We start from the raw sequence: 17,269 nt of genomic DNA, 5'->3' as shown, positions 1-17,269 counted from the left end.
AGCTTGACCAAGTAAACAACTATTACCTTTTGTGTTGTTTTAGATTTGCTTTCCTCTATGCAGTGGTATTTCCCATTTTCCTGACTTGATGGTTTTACTCAGCGTTCCATAAACTGCACAGGCACTGGCAGGGATAAAGGAACTGGGCCACAGAAAGGCTGAAATGTAATCCAGGCCCACCTTTTCAAATATCAGAAACCTGTATTTCAAGTTTATATTTGGCCATAGTATTTGATTATGGATTAAGCCTCATCAAAAGTAAATTTCAAAAAGATTTCTGAAGAAGTTTCTATGATTGCTTTAGATTTTAAATATTTCTAATCTTTGGTTAAACACTTAATACCCACCTACTATTACAATAAATTCTTTTCGTTCTATGATAGGTCAAAAGTAATATTCTACACAACTGAAATTTATGGAAAATGCAGTTGACATATCCTCTTATCTATGAGTTTGACATTGCTGGGTAAATAATCCTGGAGAGATTTTTCGACAAATGTACCATGATATAGTCTTGCCTTAGAAATCAGAAAGTGTTTTCAAAATTCTGTTTTCAGAGGCAATGAGGCATGGTAATTAGGACCATGATTTAAGCAGTAACAACAACAAATTGACCAGAGATAGATTTTTAAAAGGCATCTCTTCCCCTAGAAAACGTTTTTAAGGGATAACAATATTTACTGGTTAGCTTTTCCTACTAGATATTTTATGATGTTGAAATTACTAGATTTATTATGAAAATATTTTGTGTAGTTCACAAGAGGCTTGGCAGGCCTCAGGCTTCCGAAACATAATGATTAGCAATTATTGTTATTTAACACAATCAAGGTCATCAAGCATTTATAAATAATGTTTAACAGTAGTTTGTAAGTGGTTCATTTGGTAATTTCCTTTGGCAAGAAAACTGGAAAACTGACATTTTCCATTAACGAAAATGTCAAGCAACATCAGAAGATCAAACCTATAAATAGGGGTCCAATTTCTCATCGTACATACATGTATATGGTGCTGCCAATACATACAGAGGCTTCTGCTGACAGCTGTGAAAGGATGGCTACATCCACAAAACCCTGTTCAACTTTGTCACCAATTATATTAAGTTGACTTGGATAAACTTACCCAACTACTACTCTCTACAGAGCTGATTACTTTCTTCCTGTTTGGTGTATCTTGATACTAAGTAGCACTCTAACTTTGCTCTGTCTGCCATTCTGTTAAGCACTTTAGACGTATTGTTTCATTGAATGATCTTGGAAATCTAATAAGATAGGTTTGTCCTTAATTTATCGTTGAGGAAATTGAGGCATATTACAGTTTACTATAGTCATGTGTTTGCAGGTTCACTTCCTCTTTTAGGACTTTGAGTTCTTTAAAACTGTGTGTGTGTGTGTGTGTGTGTGTGTGTGTGTGTGTGTGTTCTCTAATCTAATCAGTTCACTTTTATTTAGCCTATTGATATTTCCTGAGTTCCTCCTATATGCCTGAGTCCTCCCCGAAGACTGACATATAGTGGGCCCTCCATAAACATCTGCTGATACGTGCTAACCTCCAATGTTAAATTGGCTCTTAGCTGTATGTCTTATATGTAACATATGTTCCTGCAATTGAAAGAAATTTGTCAGATAAAATTGTCTCCTCAGGAACTTGGCAGTGTTTCCAATCCAGCAGCCAGGCTAACAATGAAAATGACTCAAAACATCTCAAAGGAAGAATCACAGCCGAGAGTCTCTGCAGCAAGGCCTCAACAACATGAAAAGGAAGTAATGGTCTTCCACAGTACCAGGCAATGCAGAAGGCAGCTATTATTTTGACAGAGCCAGATTTTGATGACCTCCCCATATTTGCTACGTAATGGAAACCAAAATGCTAAAATAGAACTCACAAAGGTGAAGAATGCAAGGAGGAATACGATTAATAGATATCAAATAACAAAAGAAGTACCAGTATTTTAAAAAATCATAAAAAGAGTCCAGACAGCAGAAATCTAACAGACAGACCTAAATGCAGAAAGAAAGGCAGACGTAACAGGGAAGGATACAACCCAGATAAGGAAGTCCACTGTATCTGGCAATTTTTTTGTGTAAAATTAAAAATCCAAATTGGCCTCAAAGAATCTCTGTCTTTTGATTTATCTTCAACTCTGGGCCAATTTCCAATGCAGACACTGGTTCTGATTATGTTTGGTAAAGGCAAGAGGTTTCTCTGGAGCCAGGAAAGTCATATGCCATATATCAGACTTTAACCTAATGCAAAATTCCATGACACTTATGTTATTTTAATTGTGGTAAAATATATACAACATAAAATTTACCGCCTTAACTCTTTTTAAATGTATAGTTCTGTGGCATGAAGGACATTCATATTGTTACACAACCATCACCACCATCTCCATCTCCATAATTCTCTTCATCTTGTAAAACTAAACTCTATACCCATTAAATAATAACTCCCCAGTTCCTGCTTCCTCCCAGCCCCGGGCAACTACCATGCTACTGTCTTTATGATTTTTGACTACCATGATACTTTCTGTCTTTATGATTTTTGACTACTCTAGACACTTATACATATTTTGAATAAAAATGTAAGAAAATGAAAGTAGGCACCTCAACATACACTGATCAAATGTGAAATATGTCCAAAATATGCACTGCTGTTTAAATAGAAAAGGTAACTGAAAATCCAGCCAGTACAAGGTAACTAAAGCAACAGTGAGTATCACATAGAGCAATGAGCATTTTGATTCAAAGGCATCTATGATATGAGGTCAGAGCAGGCACCAGATCCCTCTGATCTTTGCAGACATTTTCAGGCATTTGGGTCTGACTCTGAGTGATACAGGAGACCACTGGAGGATTTTGAAGAAAGCAGAACATTGTATTACATGTTCTCTTAGCATCTGTAGTGGATGCTGACGGTGCCACACTCAGAGCTCCTTAAACTTGCACTCATTTTCTCTGTTGCTGTCCCCCTTCTCTGGAAAACTGCCTTTGGCCTTATGGGAGTTCCTCTACCCAAGGGCCCTGCCCATCCTGGGTTAACTCTGGTTAATGCCTGATTTGCATGGGGGAACAGCTATGAAAGGCCAGCCACTTGCCTTAAGGTGGGACAACTCTGTGGTGTAATTCATTTTCCAGAGCTCCCATGGGGTCAGGCTGAAGCTCCGTTCGTTCATCTGAGACCACACCCTTCCCCTGCCTCAGATTCAGACACTCCCCTTCCCCTGAGAGCATTCTTACAATAAGTTATATGTACCCGAACCCCTGTCTCAGGTTTGGCTTTTGGAGAACCCAACCTAGGCAGCATTATGATCTTTTGCCTTCATAACCTGTGTTACAGCTGTTAATTTTACACTGATTTCTGTGATTCTTTGACTAATTTCTGCCTCACCATTGGCATGTGAGTTCCTGCGCTCACCTTTTCTTCCTCAGTATCAACCATAGGGACTAGCATTCACTGAATGATTTAAACAGATATTGTACAAGTCTTTTCCCTACTGGCTTTAGTTTTCATTACAAAAACATCATGTTGGTGCTGTGTAAAGGTGACAAAGTATTTATGTGATGACTGCGTTTATTTGAAAATATAATCAATTGTCATTTTAAAATCACCTATTAAATGCCATGAAATCAAATGTTACCTGCATCTCCCAGTGAATGCATGACAAAAGGTGGTTCCTTTGACCACATCTGCTAAGTCAGCTGCTTAGTTTTTTTTTTTTTTTTTTTTTTTTTTTTTGAGATGTAGTTTCACTCTTGTTGCCCAGGCTGGAGTACAATGGCGCCATCTTGGCTCACTGCAACCTCTGCTTCCCAGGTTCAAGTGATTCTCCTGTCTCACTCTCCCAAGTAGCTGGGATTGAAGGTATGCACCACCATGCCCAGCTAATTTTGTATTTTTAGTACAGACGGGGTTTCTCCATTTTGGTCAGGCTGGTCTCAAACTCCTGACCTCAGGTGATCCGCCCGCCTCGGCCTCCCAAAGTGCTGGGATTATAGGCGTGAGCCACTGTGCCTGGCCAGCTGCTTAGTTTTAATTACCAAACAATGAATGTCCTAAGAGGGACAAACTCATTAAAAATATGGTTTGAAAGCTAAGCATAGTGGCACGTGTCTGTATATCCCAGCTATTCAGGAGGCTGAGGCAGGATGATTGCTTGAGTCCGTGAGTTGAAAGCCAGCCTGAGCAACAGCAAGACTCCATCTCAAAAAACAAAACAAAAAACAAACAAACAAAACTGGGTTGGTGCTTCACAGAGCTCTACTGTGTGAAAAACTTTAGGACTTAGGCATTCCAGAGCTACTGAGTTTTTCCTTTTCATTCAAGAGTCAACACTAATGTACAATGAAGCTATCAGCATTTCTCTAGATGGGCTTTTCCACCTCCTATGCAATTTCCTCTTACTTTATACCATTTTTCAAAAGTGGAGGTAATAAGAAAATCTTGCATCAAATATCATGTTGAAAGTGAAAAAATGCTACAACTTAAAACATAAAGGAGACTGGAGATCTAAGTGATATATTCTGGTGACATTTTTTAAAAAAATACAAAGTCCAGTAAAACACATAGATAAACTGTGTAGCATTTTCCTGGCAAACAAATGTCTTTAACAAGATCACGGAGGTACCCATCTAAAGACCAGGGCACTAAACTCAATTTTAGTTATGTGACCAAGGCTGAAGAATGAATTGATTTCTTGGTGATCTCTAAGAAGTCTGTTCCCAATCAGCACATGGTCAGGTTTGTGCCAAATTTCTGGGAAGACTGTTTATGTCAACTCAAACATATGGCATTGAGGAATTATAATCCTAGGTGGAACATAAAGTCCACAATTATTTTTACAATGTGAGAGAGACAGGATGCATTTAATCAGGGAGAGGCTGTATAACTCACTTTGCACAGCCTCAAGGTCACCTAATAACAGGCAGACAAAAAAGACTGCTGTGGAAGACACCAGTCACACTCCGCAGTGCAGATGGTTCATGTCTACAGTGCTCATCACCCACTGGCAATCTTAGTGTCTCAAACTGAGATGCTACTTGTTCAGTAACTTTATCCAGGCAAAATAAAACTTCCAGTGTCACAGGAGTCTGATATATATCAACGCACAAAATACAGCTTATCTAAATTTCTCTTGAGGACTAGGATAGCCATTGCCAATTTCTATGAATGCATTGTATGTCACCCCAGTCTCAATTCAAGGGCATCAGTTAAGACTAGCCCTCATCAGTAGCAACATGATACCACGTCTGGGTCTAGAACCACATTAGAAGGGCTAAAGTTTGCAGTCCTAACTACACAGTGAATTTGTATATCAGGGGTCCTGTTGAGATGAGGGTTGGAAAGTCTTTTTTTGTTAATAAATGGGCATTATTTGTGTGGATATGTGATGACATTTACCCTAACCAGGACCTCAGACATATATAACAGGGGCTCCACAGACATTGATAAATGAACGATTTCTTGTACAAACCCAAAGGAGGGGAAAGCTGACCCTTATATAGAAAGGTGGTAACCAGCACTGACCATCTCAGGAAAAGGAGAGAAATATTTTTATATGAGGGGCCTGGAAGGTTGGGTCTGAAGAAATTACAAAGGAGGAGGTCAGAAGGTACACAGGGTAGAAGAATAAATGTTGATTTAGAAATTAGCCTCAAGGTTTATGGATTTGACTCTCTATATTTGCTCCTTGTTTGTTCTACCCTCTCAAGTTTTATGCAGATCTCTATTTCACAAGACTAGCTTCCACCCAATTGTGTTTAACCCAAAGTTACCATGCCAAGCACTTTTAATAGGGACAATACATCCCTCCTGTGGAGGTGGATGCCAAAGGCAGTCGGAGTGAGTTTTGTCTGGCTCTTCAGGCACTAAACAAACATCAGGTTGGGAATGCATCAGAGAATACACTGGTCATATCAACAAGAGCATCCTTGTCCAAAGGCAATAACAATCCCATAGTCAACTGGGGGCGGTGTGAATTCCCTGTCAGTTTCTGGAAGCTGATTCAGGGTCCCATATTCTCCCAAGAGATCTGCTCTCAGTGTGCTGACTAAGCCTGATCCTGGCCTGAAGACTTGCCCCTTCCCTCCTAGTCCTTGGCATGGACTCCCCCTTAATGCACACTTCCTCTCTCACTTCTATAGTGTTTTATTTGGAGGCATTCCTTAGTGGATAACGTGAGGAAGGAAGTGGGCAGTTTTGCTTACTTATTATCATCTTTTTTTAAAAAAATAAACTTTTTATGATTAAAGGAAATTTAGAATATAAAGTGCAAAAGAGAAAACAAAAACATACAGAATAATTATTTTTAATATTTATGAATATTCCCTCTAGATCTTTTAAAAATCAATATGAACACACATATGTACATTCTCTATTTATTTACAAAATTAGTCTTATTACACATGTATTTTATTATTTCTACTTCCAAAACACAAAGACAGTATGATAAAGAGTCACATTACTCATCAGTTGCACCAAGAGATAAAATCAAGATTTGCAGGGCATGGACTAGTTTTTGGTCCAAAGAAGAAGCCCGTCAATGTACTCTAACTTCACTGCCACTATGGAAAGAAGGATCCATTCTCTCATTTTAAAAGAAAAAAAATGAAAGGGGGAAAAAGAAAACAATGGCAGGTGAGTGCAACACCTGTTTCTATTTCCCAGTCTAGCTGTGTGAGCTTCCCATGTGTTACCATTTTTTTTTTTTTTTTTGAGACGGAGTCTTGCTCTGTCACCCAGGCTGGAGTGCAGTGGCCGGATCTCAGCTCACTGCAAGCTCCGCCTCCCGGGTTTACACCATTCTCCTGCCTCAGCCTCCGGAGTAGCTGGGACTACAGGCGCCCGCCACCTCGCCCGGCTAGTTTTTTTTTTTTTTGCATTTTTAGTAGAGATGGGGTTTCATCGTGTTAGCCAGGATGGTCTCGATCTCCTGACCTCGTGATCCGCCCGTCTCGGCCTCCCAAAGTGCTGGGATTACAGGCTTGAGCCACCGCGCCCGGCCTATGTGTTACCATTTTAATCTGTCGAAGCATAGTTAGAACACGTCCCTATGTCAAAAAATACTGAGAGTGAATATTCAAATAAAAAATGTCAAAATAACAGAAATAGGATTGGGGCTTGATACTTTTTAGACTAAATGTATTTCCTTATTTTGTGCAGCATAATCTGTAGTCATAAAAAGCAATATTTGTTATTTTTAAAAGTAAATTTAGAATCAGAACAAAGTTTAGTTCCACGTTAAAATTATTTCATGTCACTGATACTTTAAAATCATATCCCTCTGCTGATATGGTGCTATTTTCAGCCAATAACAAAGTTAAATTAATATGCAAATAATTGCATGCTGGGAAAGACAGAGGTACTAATAATAATCACATTGTCAGTGCACTCTGAATAAGAACTAAACTACCAAAAATTACTACTTCAGAGAAGAAACCAGTGTTGTTAATAATTATTCCCATTGAAAGAGAAAATTCCAGGGTGAATAATCTGTATTTATTCCAAATTGTCTTTGTGAGTCATTAAATCTTGCTCATGTGAATATAAGATATTATAAAAAGTAATTGAAGTTTAACATGTTGCCAACATTTTGTAGCTAATAGTCACGGAAATACAGATACCTGATACTGTGTTTTAAGGTGATTAATGCTTAGGAATAGCAAAGAACCATAAGTGTCAATTATATGTTTACTGGCATTTTATTGCTAAGGAAGGTTGTAAATGCCAATTCTGCTTTACTCTAGGAAGTAGAAATCGTACATTTATTAGAATTCCTTAACTGGATTTATGGTCAACAGATGGCACATGAATCATTCATAGGTATAATATGATAAACTGTAGCAAAACCTCCAACCTGGCTTTATTCACAGCTGGGAGTCTCATCCACGAAGACAGAACAGAGTGCTTGTCATAAGCTATAAATAAGAATTTAATTCAAAATCATCTAAAGATTAGAGCATTAGACTCAAATTTAATTATGTGACCAAGGCTAAAGAATGAGGTGATTTCTTGGTGATCTCTAAGAAGTCCTGTTCCCAGTTAGCACATGGTCACCTGATGCCAAATCAGTCTGCTATCGCTGGTGTTCCCGGGACCTTGAAGGTACAGATTTCTTTTGTGCAAGGACAACAGATACCTTTTGAACCTTCTCCAAGATGAATTTTTAAAATGCTTCCATCTGGTTTTCTATTTGATTTATGATCTAAACTGTATTTTTAAGTAAAGCATAGTAATCTAGGCTATCAATATATATGCTATTATCTATACTATTGTAACTGTGAGAGGCCATAATATGCCACCCCCAATACACCTTTTGACAGGAGGATTGTTGAGCTAAAGGCAAGAAAGAAGCAGATACCTGAGAGCTCTCTGCCCTCCCTCTATTTGCCTTAAATCAGGACATAAATTTACAAAAACATAATATATCCCATCTCCCCTTTCTACCAGGAAGAACAAAAGCTAACCAATGAAAACTTTAGACCCTTATGGACCTGAAGATGGCACCAGAGGAATCTACATTAACAAACTTTAACTAACTAGCCTTTATTTGCCTTCCCACAAGTTGCAGCCCCTGAGACTCAAAGTCCATTTCCTTTGTTCTGTCACTTCTCTAAAAATTTACTGTTCTTTTTGAAGATGTTATATAAAGTGCAATTCAGAGTCACCTCTTTGATAATTACTCCTTCTCTAGGTATCTCCCATGTATGTATGAAATATGCACGTTAACAAATTTCTGTTTTTCCCTTATTAATCTGCTTTTTTGTTGTTGTTGCTGTTGTTGTTATTACAAGTGTCTGTTTCAACTAAGAACATATGAGTGTTAAGCAAAAAATTACTTTTTTCCCTACATATCTATAAATCCTCCCTATAATCCTAAATACTACAGAGAAAAGAAATTACATATGTAGACACAATTACAACTCACAATGTTATTATCTGCCTAATACAGTTTTTATGAAATCACATTGTAGTAATTATGAAGTCAAACAATGTGCATTAGTCACAATTTCTCCCCACTGATCCCAAATCTTTCAGCCACTTTCTGTCATTAAATTCTCCACCATTAGGTAGGCTGGAGGGAAATGGAATTCGAACTGGGGTAGTTTACTAATTTTCTTTTTATCTCTGGCAAATAAGTAGGGAAAAGTAGAAATGTATGATCAGTAGGAGCATTGAAAGGAGATGGGGGGCTTTGTCTTATGATCAGAGTTTAGGTTAACACACACACACACACACACACATATGTAAGATGCTAGAGTTATTCTAACACAGTACAAAATGCTTCCTCAATCTCTTACCTCTTTCCCTGTTGTGAAATGAACTTCTTATCTATTTTATGAATTAGTTGAGGTAACAACAGTGGTGACAACTATAATAACAGTAGCAGTTATTATACTGAATGCTATCTACTGTTTTTTTTTTTTTTTAATTTAGTCTCTGTGGAGACTGTCAAAAACTGTCAATGCCAACTCTATTTCAAGTCATCACAGCAGGGTACTGGGAAAAGTTTTCAATTAGCAATAATTGTGCTTCAGATAAACCTCACTGGCTACAACAATTGCCACTGTGTGAAGCTCCATCTATTGTTAAGAGTAATGAACACACAGAAACCAGAAAACCTAGAAGAGACAGATGAATTACTGGACACATACACTCCCCCAAGACTAAACCAGTAAGAAACTGATTCCCTGAACAGGCTAACAACAAGGTCCAAAATTGGGTCAGTAATAAACAGCCTAACAACCAAAAAAAGCCTGGGACCTGATAGATTCACAGCCAAATTCTACCAGATGTACAAAGAAGAGTTGGTACCATTCCTACAGAAACCATTCCAAAAAATTGAGGAGGGACTCTTCCCAAACTCATTCTATTAGGCCAGCATCATCTTGATACCAAGACCTGAGAGACACACAACAAAAAAGGAAAACTTCATGCCAATATCTTTGTTGAATGTTGATGCAAAAATCCTCAACAAAACACTTGCAAATAGAATCCAGCAGCACAATAAAAAAGCTAACCCACCATGATCAAGTAGGCTTCATCCCCAAGATACAAGGTTGATTCAACATATGCAAATCAATAAATGTGATTCATCACATAAACAGAAGTAAAGACAAAAACCACATGATTATCTCAATAGACATAGAAAAGGCTTTCGCTAAAATTCAATACCCTTTCATGTTAAAAACTCTCAATAAACTACTTATTGAAGGAACATACCTGAAAATAATAAGAACCATCTATGACAAACCCACAGCCAACATTATACTGAATGGACAAAAGCTGGAAACATTTTCCTTGAAAACCAGCACATGACAAGGATGCCTTCTCTCACCACTCATACTCAACACAGTATTAGAAGCCCTAGTCAGGGCGATCAAGCAATAGAAATAAATAAAGGGGATCAAAATAGGAAAAGAGGAGGTCAAACTACCTGTTTGCAGACAACATGATTCTATATCTAGAAAACCCCAGTCTCGGCCCCAGAACTCCTCCAGCCAATAAACAACTTCAGCAAAGTTTCAGGATACAAAATCAATGTAGAAAAATCACTAGCATTCCTACACACCAACAATAGCCAAACTGAGAGCCAAATCAAAAAGGCAAGTCCATTCATAATTGCCACACAAAGAATAAAATACCTAGGAACACAGCTAACCAGGGAGGTGAAAGATCTCTACAATGAGAATTACAAAACACTGCTCAAAGAAATCGGAGAAGATGCAAACAAATGAAAAAACATTCCATGCTCATGGATCGGAAAAATCAATATAATTAATATGGTCATACTGCCCAAAGCAATTTACAGATTCAACGCTATTTCTATCAAACTACCAACGACATTCTTCACAGAAATGGAAAACAACTATTTTAAAATTCATATGGAACCAAAAAAAGAGCCTGAATAGCCAGGGCAATCCTAAACAAAATGAACAAACCTGGAGGTATCATGTTGCTTGACTTCAAACTATACTACAAGGCTTCAGTAACCAAAACAGCATGATAGTGGTACAAAAACAGGTACATAGAACAATGAAACAGAATAGAGAGCCCAGAAAGAAGGCTGTACACCTACAACCATCTGATCTTCAAGAAAGTTGACAAAAATAAGCAATGGGGAAAAGACTTTCTATTCAATAAATGGTGCTGGGATAACTGGCTAGCCACATGCAGAAGATTGAAGCTGGACCCCCTCCTTACGCCATACACAAAAATCAACTCAAGATGGATTAAAGACTTAAATGTGGCCAGGTGTGGTGGCTCATACCTGTATTCCCAGCACTTCAGGAGGCCAAGGCAGGTGGATCACTTGAGGTCAGGAGTTTGAGACCAGCCTGGCCAACACAGCAAAACCCCATTTTTACAAAAAAAAAAAAAAAAAAAAAAAAAAAAAAGTCTGGTGTGGTGGCATGTGCCTGTAATCCCAGCTACTTGGTAGGTTGAGGCATGCCCAGGAGGTGGAAGTTGCAGTGAGCCGATATCATGCCACTGTATCTAAAAAAAAAAAGTTAACTGTGAAAACCAAAACTATAAAAACCCTGGAAGAAGACAACCTAGGCAATACCATTCTGGACATAGGAATAGGCAAAGATTTCATGGCAAAGACACCAAAAGAAATTGCAACAGAAGCAAAAATCAAGTGTGATCTAGTTAAACTTAAGAACTTCTGCACAGCAAAAGCAACTATCAGCAGAGTAAACAGACAACCTACAGAATAGGAAAAAATTTACAAACTATGCATCTGACAAAGATCTAATATCCAGCATCTATAAAAAACTTAAACAAATTTATAAGAGAAAAACAAATAACCCCATTAAAAAGTGGGTAGAGGACATGAAAGGCACTTTTCAAAAGAAGACATACATGTAGCCAACAAGCATATGATAAAAAGTTCACTATCACTGATCATTAAAGAAATGCAAATAAAAACCGCAATGAGATACGATCTCATGCCAATCAGACTGGCTATTATAAAAAGTCAAAAAATAACAGATGCTGGCAAGGTTGCAGGGAAATTGGAACACTTATACACTGTTAGTGGGAGTGTAAATTAGTTCAATCATTGTGGAAAGCAGTATGTTAATACCTCAAAGAGCTAAAAGCAGAAGTACCGTTCAACCCAGCAATCTCATTACTGGGTATACACTCAGAGGAATATAAATCATTCTATCATAAAGACATGCATGCAAATGTTTATTGCAGCATTATTCACAATAGCAAAGACTTCAATCAACCTAAATGCCTATCAATGACAGACTGGATAAAGAAAATATGGTACATATGTACCGCGAAATACTATGCAGCCCTAAAGATGAATAAAATCCTGTCTTTTGCATGGATGGAGCTGGAGGCCATTATCTTTAGCAAACTAATCCAAGAACAGAAAACCAAATACCGCATGTTCTGACTTACAAATGGGTGCTAAGTGATAAAAACTTATGAACACAAAGAAGGAAACAACAGACACTGGGGTCTACTTGAGCAGAGAGGATGAGAGGAGGGACAGGAGCAGAAAGATAACTATTGGGTACTGGGCTTAATACCTGCATGACGAAATAATCTCTACAACAAACCCCCATGACAAACCTTCACATATATGCCAAACCTAAAATAAAAGTTTAAAAAAAGAGTAATTTACATTTACATATACTATCTGCCCCTAAATAACCCTGCCAGATAACTATGATTACATTATTTTAAGGTGAGAAAACTGAGGCTCAGAGAAATGACATAGCTTGTTCAGGCTCACATGCTTGGAGCTGCTGTATAACGTGAGTGAAGGGCCTTCTATCTCCTGTGTGCCCCTCTGGGTCCACTCTCCATTGTGCCCTCAGGTGGCTAATTTGGAGGGATCACATTGGTGGGCCCTTGGCCCTCTGATATTTGGTGGGTTCAGCCATTTGGAAACTCTGGCAGGTGATTAGAGGGAGAAAGTGACGTGGATTTTCAGAATCAGGGTACCATATTTCTTCTCCCTTGGTTCCCTCTCCAGAGGACTAATTACATTGCTTCAGCAAAGGTCACAGCACCTATGAGGGCAACTCTCAGTCCTAGGTGTTCTCTTTATGCTTTCAGTAATCTCTCCCTTTCCTAACCCCACCGACTGAGGAAAATAATGGCTATAGGGTACTACACTATTATTTCGGGTTTCTTTAGAGCAGGCCCACACCTTTTTAAACAAAACTTTTGGTTTACCCCTCCTCACCTTATCCTAATTTGGGTGTACTATTTCCTGCTGGAACACTAACTGATATCTATGCTATTCACTATGACATGCTCTGAGGATATATAATCTATGCCTTTAAGAAGGCCGGGAGCGGTGGCTCAAGCCTGTAATCCCAGCACTTTGGGAGGCCGAGACGGGCGGATCACAAGGTCAGGAGATCGAGACCATCCTGGCTAACGCGGTGAAACCCCATCTCTACTAAAAAAAAAAAAAACAAAAAACTAGCCAGGCGAGGTGGCGGGCGCCTGTAGTCCCAGCTACTCAGGAGGCTGAGGCAGGAGAATGGCGTAAACCCGGGAGGCGGAGCTTGCAGTGAGCTGAGATCGCGCCACTGCACTTCAGCCTGGGCGACAGAGTGAGACTCCGTCTCAAAAAAAAAAAAAAAAAAAAAAAAAAAAAAAAAAAAAAGAAGCTACCATTCTTGAAGTTGGAGCAGAAGCAAGAAAATATAGTGGTCATTCAGTTTTCAAGTGCATATTATCTGTAACCTGTTTTCTGGTAACCGTTGGAGAACCTCTCCTTTAATATCTTCAGTATTCTTGGTAAAACTCAGGGTGCCCTCCCTTGGCTTCCTAAGCTTCTGGGCTTAAGCCTGGCTGTTTTTAATAATTATTTGGCAATAGATACACTCTAAACAGCCAAGGAAATCCCTCTCCACTTATTGGACAGAGCCCTTCAGAAAGCCTAGTTCTGAGAAGCAAGAGAGAAGACAGAATAGGCTGGGGTGTACTTACCTTGAGATCTTGGAGTAACCACCTGTTTGCCCTAGCTACAGGGACAGAAGCTCAGGGGCAACCACCCACATCATCTTGCTAATGGCCTTTCCCTGGCCCAAGATTACAGGGACTTGAATATTCACTTTCAAAATGTATATTTCATTGCAACCACAAAAGGAACAATTGGTTTCAACTGATATCAAACATATACAATTATGTAGAAATCTATATTATTTTGCTAAATTTGAAATATTTTTCATTTAAATTTTGTGATTGTCAATTTTATGTGTGAACTTGGCTAGGCTACAGTCCCCAGGTATTCGTTAATCTAGGTGTCGCTGCGAAGGTATTTTGTGGGTGTGATTAAAACCTATAATCAGTTTATTTTAAGTAAGAGGACTTACCCTAGATAATCCGAAAAAGCCTGATTAAGTCAGTGGAAGTTCATGCCTGAGGGTTCCAGCCTGCCCTTCCTGATGACCTGCCTCATGGATTATGATCAAGCCTAGTCAGTCCCCAAAATTACATAAGCCAATTCCTTGTAATAAATCTCCCAATATATATCTCCTACAGGTGTTCTATCTGACCCCGACCAATAAAAATATCTACTAGGAAGATCAAAGAGTTGAGATTTTAAATATATTCTTAATTGCTATAATTAACTAAAAAAATAAAGCTGTACTGACTCAAGAGTGGAAATGACACAGCAAATCATTAAGTAGCTCCAAATAGGCAGAATGCAGAGTTTAAATTGAGAAAAATCACACTTAGTTCTATAAAATGCTTTATTTTTTCTTTTAATGCAATTCAGAGTTATATGACTACCAGAAAATGGTCTTAAGGAATGTATATAAAATCATCCAAATCAGTACACTTGGAGGCTTTGGGGATCTACGGAAACGTACATAAAAAAATTCAATTGGGTCACAATATTAATCAGTTTAATACTAACATGTTCACAAATGCACTTCATGCATTTGTGAAAATTTATGGAAAGACATGGAGAAAAAATTATAAAGAATTGTTGGCCGGGCGCGGTGGCTCAAGCCTGTAATCCCAGCACTTTGGGAGGCCGAGACGGGCGAATCACGAGGTCAGGAGATCGAAACCATCCTGGCTAACACGGTGAAACCCCGTCTCTACTAAAAATACAAAAAAATTAGCTGGGCGAGGTGGCGGGCGCCTGTAGTCCCAGCTACTCGGGAGGCTGAGGCAGGAGAATGGCGTGAACCCAGGAGGCGGAGCTTGCAGTGAGCTGAGATCTGGCCACTGCACTCCAGCCTGGGGGCAGAGCAAGACTCTGTCTCAAAAAAAAAAAAAGAATTATTACTGCTCTATACTTGTACATTAAATACTTTATCAAACTATTACTCAATGCCTGTCCCTTTTCCTTTCAAAACTAGAAAATGTCTGTATCAAAATGACCCAAGATATTTATACTTCCAATGATTCTCCAAGCAGTTATAATGATCAGATGAATACACGCATTAAATGAAGATTATAAGAAAAGTTTTAAGCACCTTCCAAAAATTGTCATGGCCCATGAAAACAACTATGAAATTCTACTGCAGTATGCTACAAAGCAGTATATAATTCCAAGTTCTTCTTCAAAGGTTCATGACAATTTTGTGAAAGGCCAAAAGCTCTTCTAAATGATGTTTTACTTGCAGCCTGACCCTGAAGCAAGGATTTTATAAACAGCACTGCAGCCAGGCCTCAGAGTGATTCTGCAATGAGTTTAACATTGAAACAAGACTTTGCCATGAACAAAAATCGACCTTCACACAGTTTTGAAAGGGAAGAATTAAGACCTTGGATAGGTGTTAAGAATTTATCTATAGTAACCTAATAACTCAACAGAGAAGGCTCTTAGAGAGCAGAGAAGTGATTTCTTCTCATGTTCTGGCTCTAATAACAAACACAATTGTGAGGAGCCCCATGCTGCCACCTCTTTATCAATGGTCCATTGCACAACATCTTATTGTCTCTTGGTTTGAAACTCATGCCAGCAATTTCTTACCTGCTATATTATCATGTGTACCATTTAAAACTCTTCATACTGCTTAAAATACTTTGGAAGTAGTAGAAAGCAAGTGTTTTTCTGAATTGAAACAAAATAGAATCCCAGTTGCTCATAATGATAATTAAGGGCTAAAAATTAATCAAGGAAAAGAAAGCTAAAGAAGATGAAAATAAGTATTTTTCCCATTTTAAATGCATCAGGTGACATTCGTGGGAGAAAGGCACTAAAATAAGAAAGGAATTTAAATGTACAGCTGAAAAAGAAATCTAAAATATTAAGCCACTCAGCACCACATACTGCCCCAGATAGTATACAGAAAATAGAAGACAGTAAACTATTTTAATACTGAGTTTTAAAATTGAGAATAAAAATGTATTTGGCTAGACACAATCCTTCCAGACTATTCTCAATCTTAAACATAAACTTAGCTGATCTTTGCAAATGTAGATTTCTAACACATAATATGAATATGTCACTATATTAGTAAAATAAGCTGCAAACCATGAGCAAATGAGAGAAATCACATGAAAAATATTGCTTTTACTTTTAAGACAGATATATGATTATCAGAAATATAAATATACACATGTTCACATATACATAAATATTCAACTTTGGACATGTAGAATATCAACCTTCTGGCATCTTTAATTCAAGGACTAAGCTTTATGTTTTTACTGTGATCATGTTTTTATGTTTAAATAGCAACACACAAGATAGTGCTTAAGAATCAGGGGGTCACTCTTGCATTTGCATATTAATTCACAAGTTCCAAACAAAGTCACCTATTTCATTCATCGCTGCATCAACAGCATCTTGCTCACTGTAGGACACACAATATAACAGGGATGAAATAATAAGTGAACGAATGCATGCATGTATGCATGAATAAATAAGATGATGAATGGATGGATGGATGGATAAGAAAAAAGAGATCATATAGGCTTAACTGACAACAAAGTGAGTTATCTTCACTTTACATATCAGTCTTGATGAACTGTTCATAGCTCATTTCTCACACCATCAAATACTCCCCCAACAGGGAGAAGAAACAGAAACTGACTCTGCCAGGCTGTTCACTCACATCATCTCATTTAATCTGCACAGCTGCCAAATCAGGTAAGCACTGCCCATTTTACAGAAAACAAGACCACATGCCCTGGTACTGGGTCACCCGGAAAGTGCTGATACTGGATCTAAATCCAGACCCTTTGTAATCCAAAGTGTGTGCCTTTTCTGTTTACATTTCTATAACATCTAGGTGATATGAGCCCCTTCTAATACATGAGCTTATTGAATTATTTG

At 38.2% G+C, this 17,269-nt stretch overlaps 1 protein-coding gene and 1 non-coding gene across 3 annotated transcripts in view; both read right to left on the bottom strand.

The window, feature by feature from the left end:
• MYRIP (myosin VIIA and Rab interacting protein) overlaps nt 1-17,269 on the bottom strand; it is a 407,166-nt gene that overhangs the window by 244,132 nt on the left and 145,765 nt on the right. The window lies entirely within an intron of this gene.
• Nucleotides 9,433-9,574, bottom strand: LOC115892316. Its single transcript, XR_004052205.1, has one exon. It is a non-coding gene; the product is annotated as a U4 spliceosomal RNA (small nuclear RNA).

Source organism: Rhinopithecus roxellana, chromosome 1 (genome assembly GCF_007565055.1).
Source record: "Rhinopithecus roxellana isolate Shanxi Qingling chromosome 1, ASM756505v1, whole genome shotgun sequence".
NCBI classification, from domain to species: domain Eukaryota; kingdom Metazoa; phylum Chordata; class Mammalia; order Primates; family Cercopithecidae; genus Rhinopithecus; species Rhinopithecus roxellana.
Note: the sequence above shows the minus strand (reverse complement) of the source record. Positions and strands in the feature narration are given on the sequence as shown.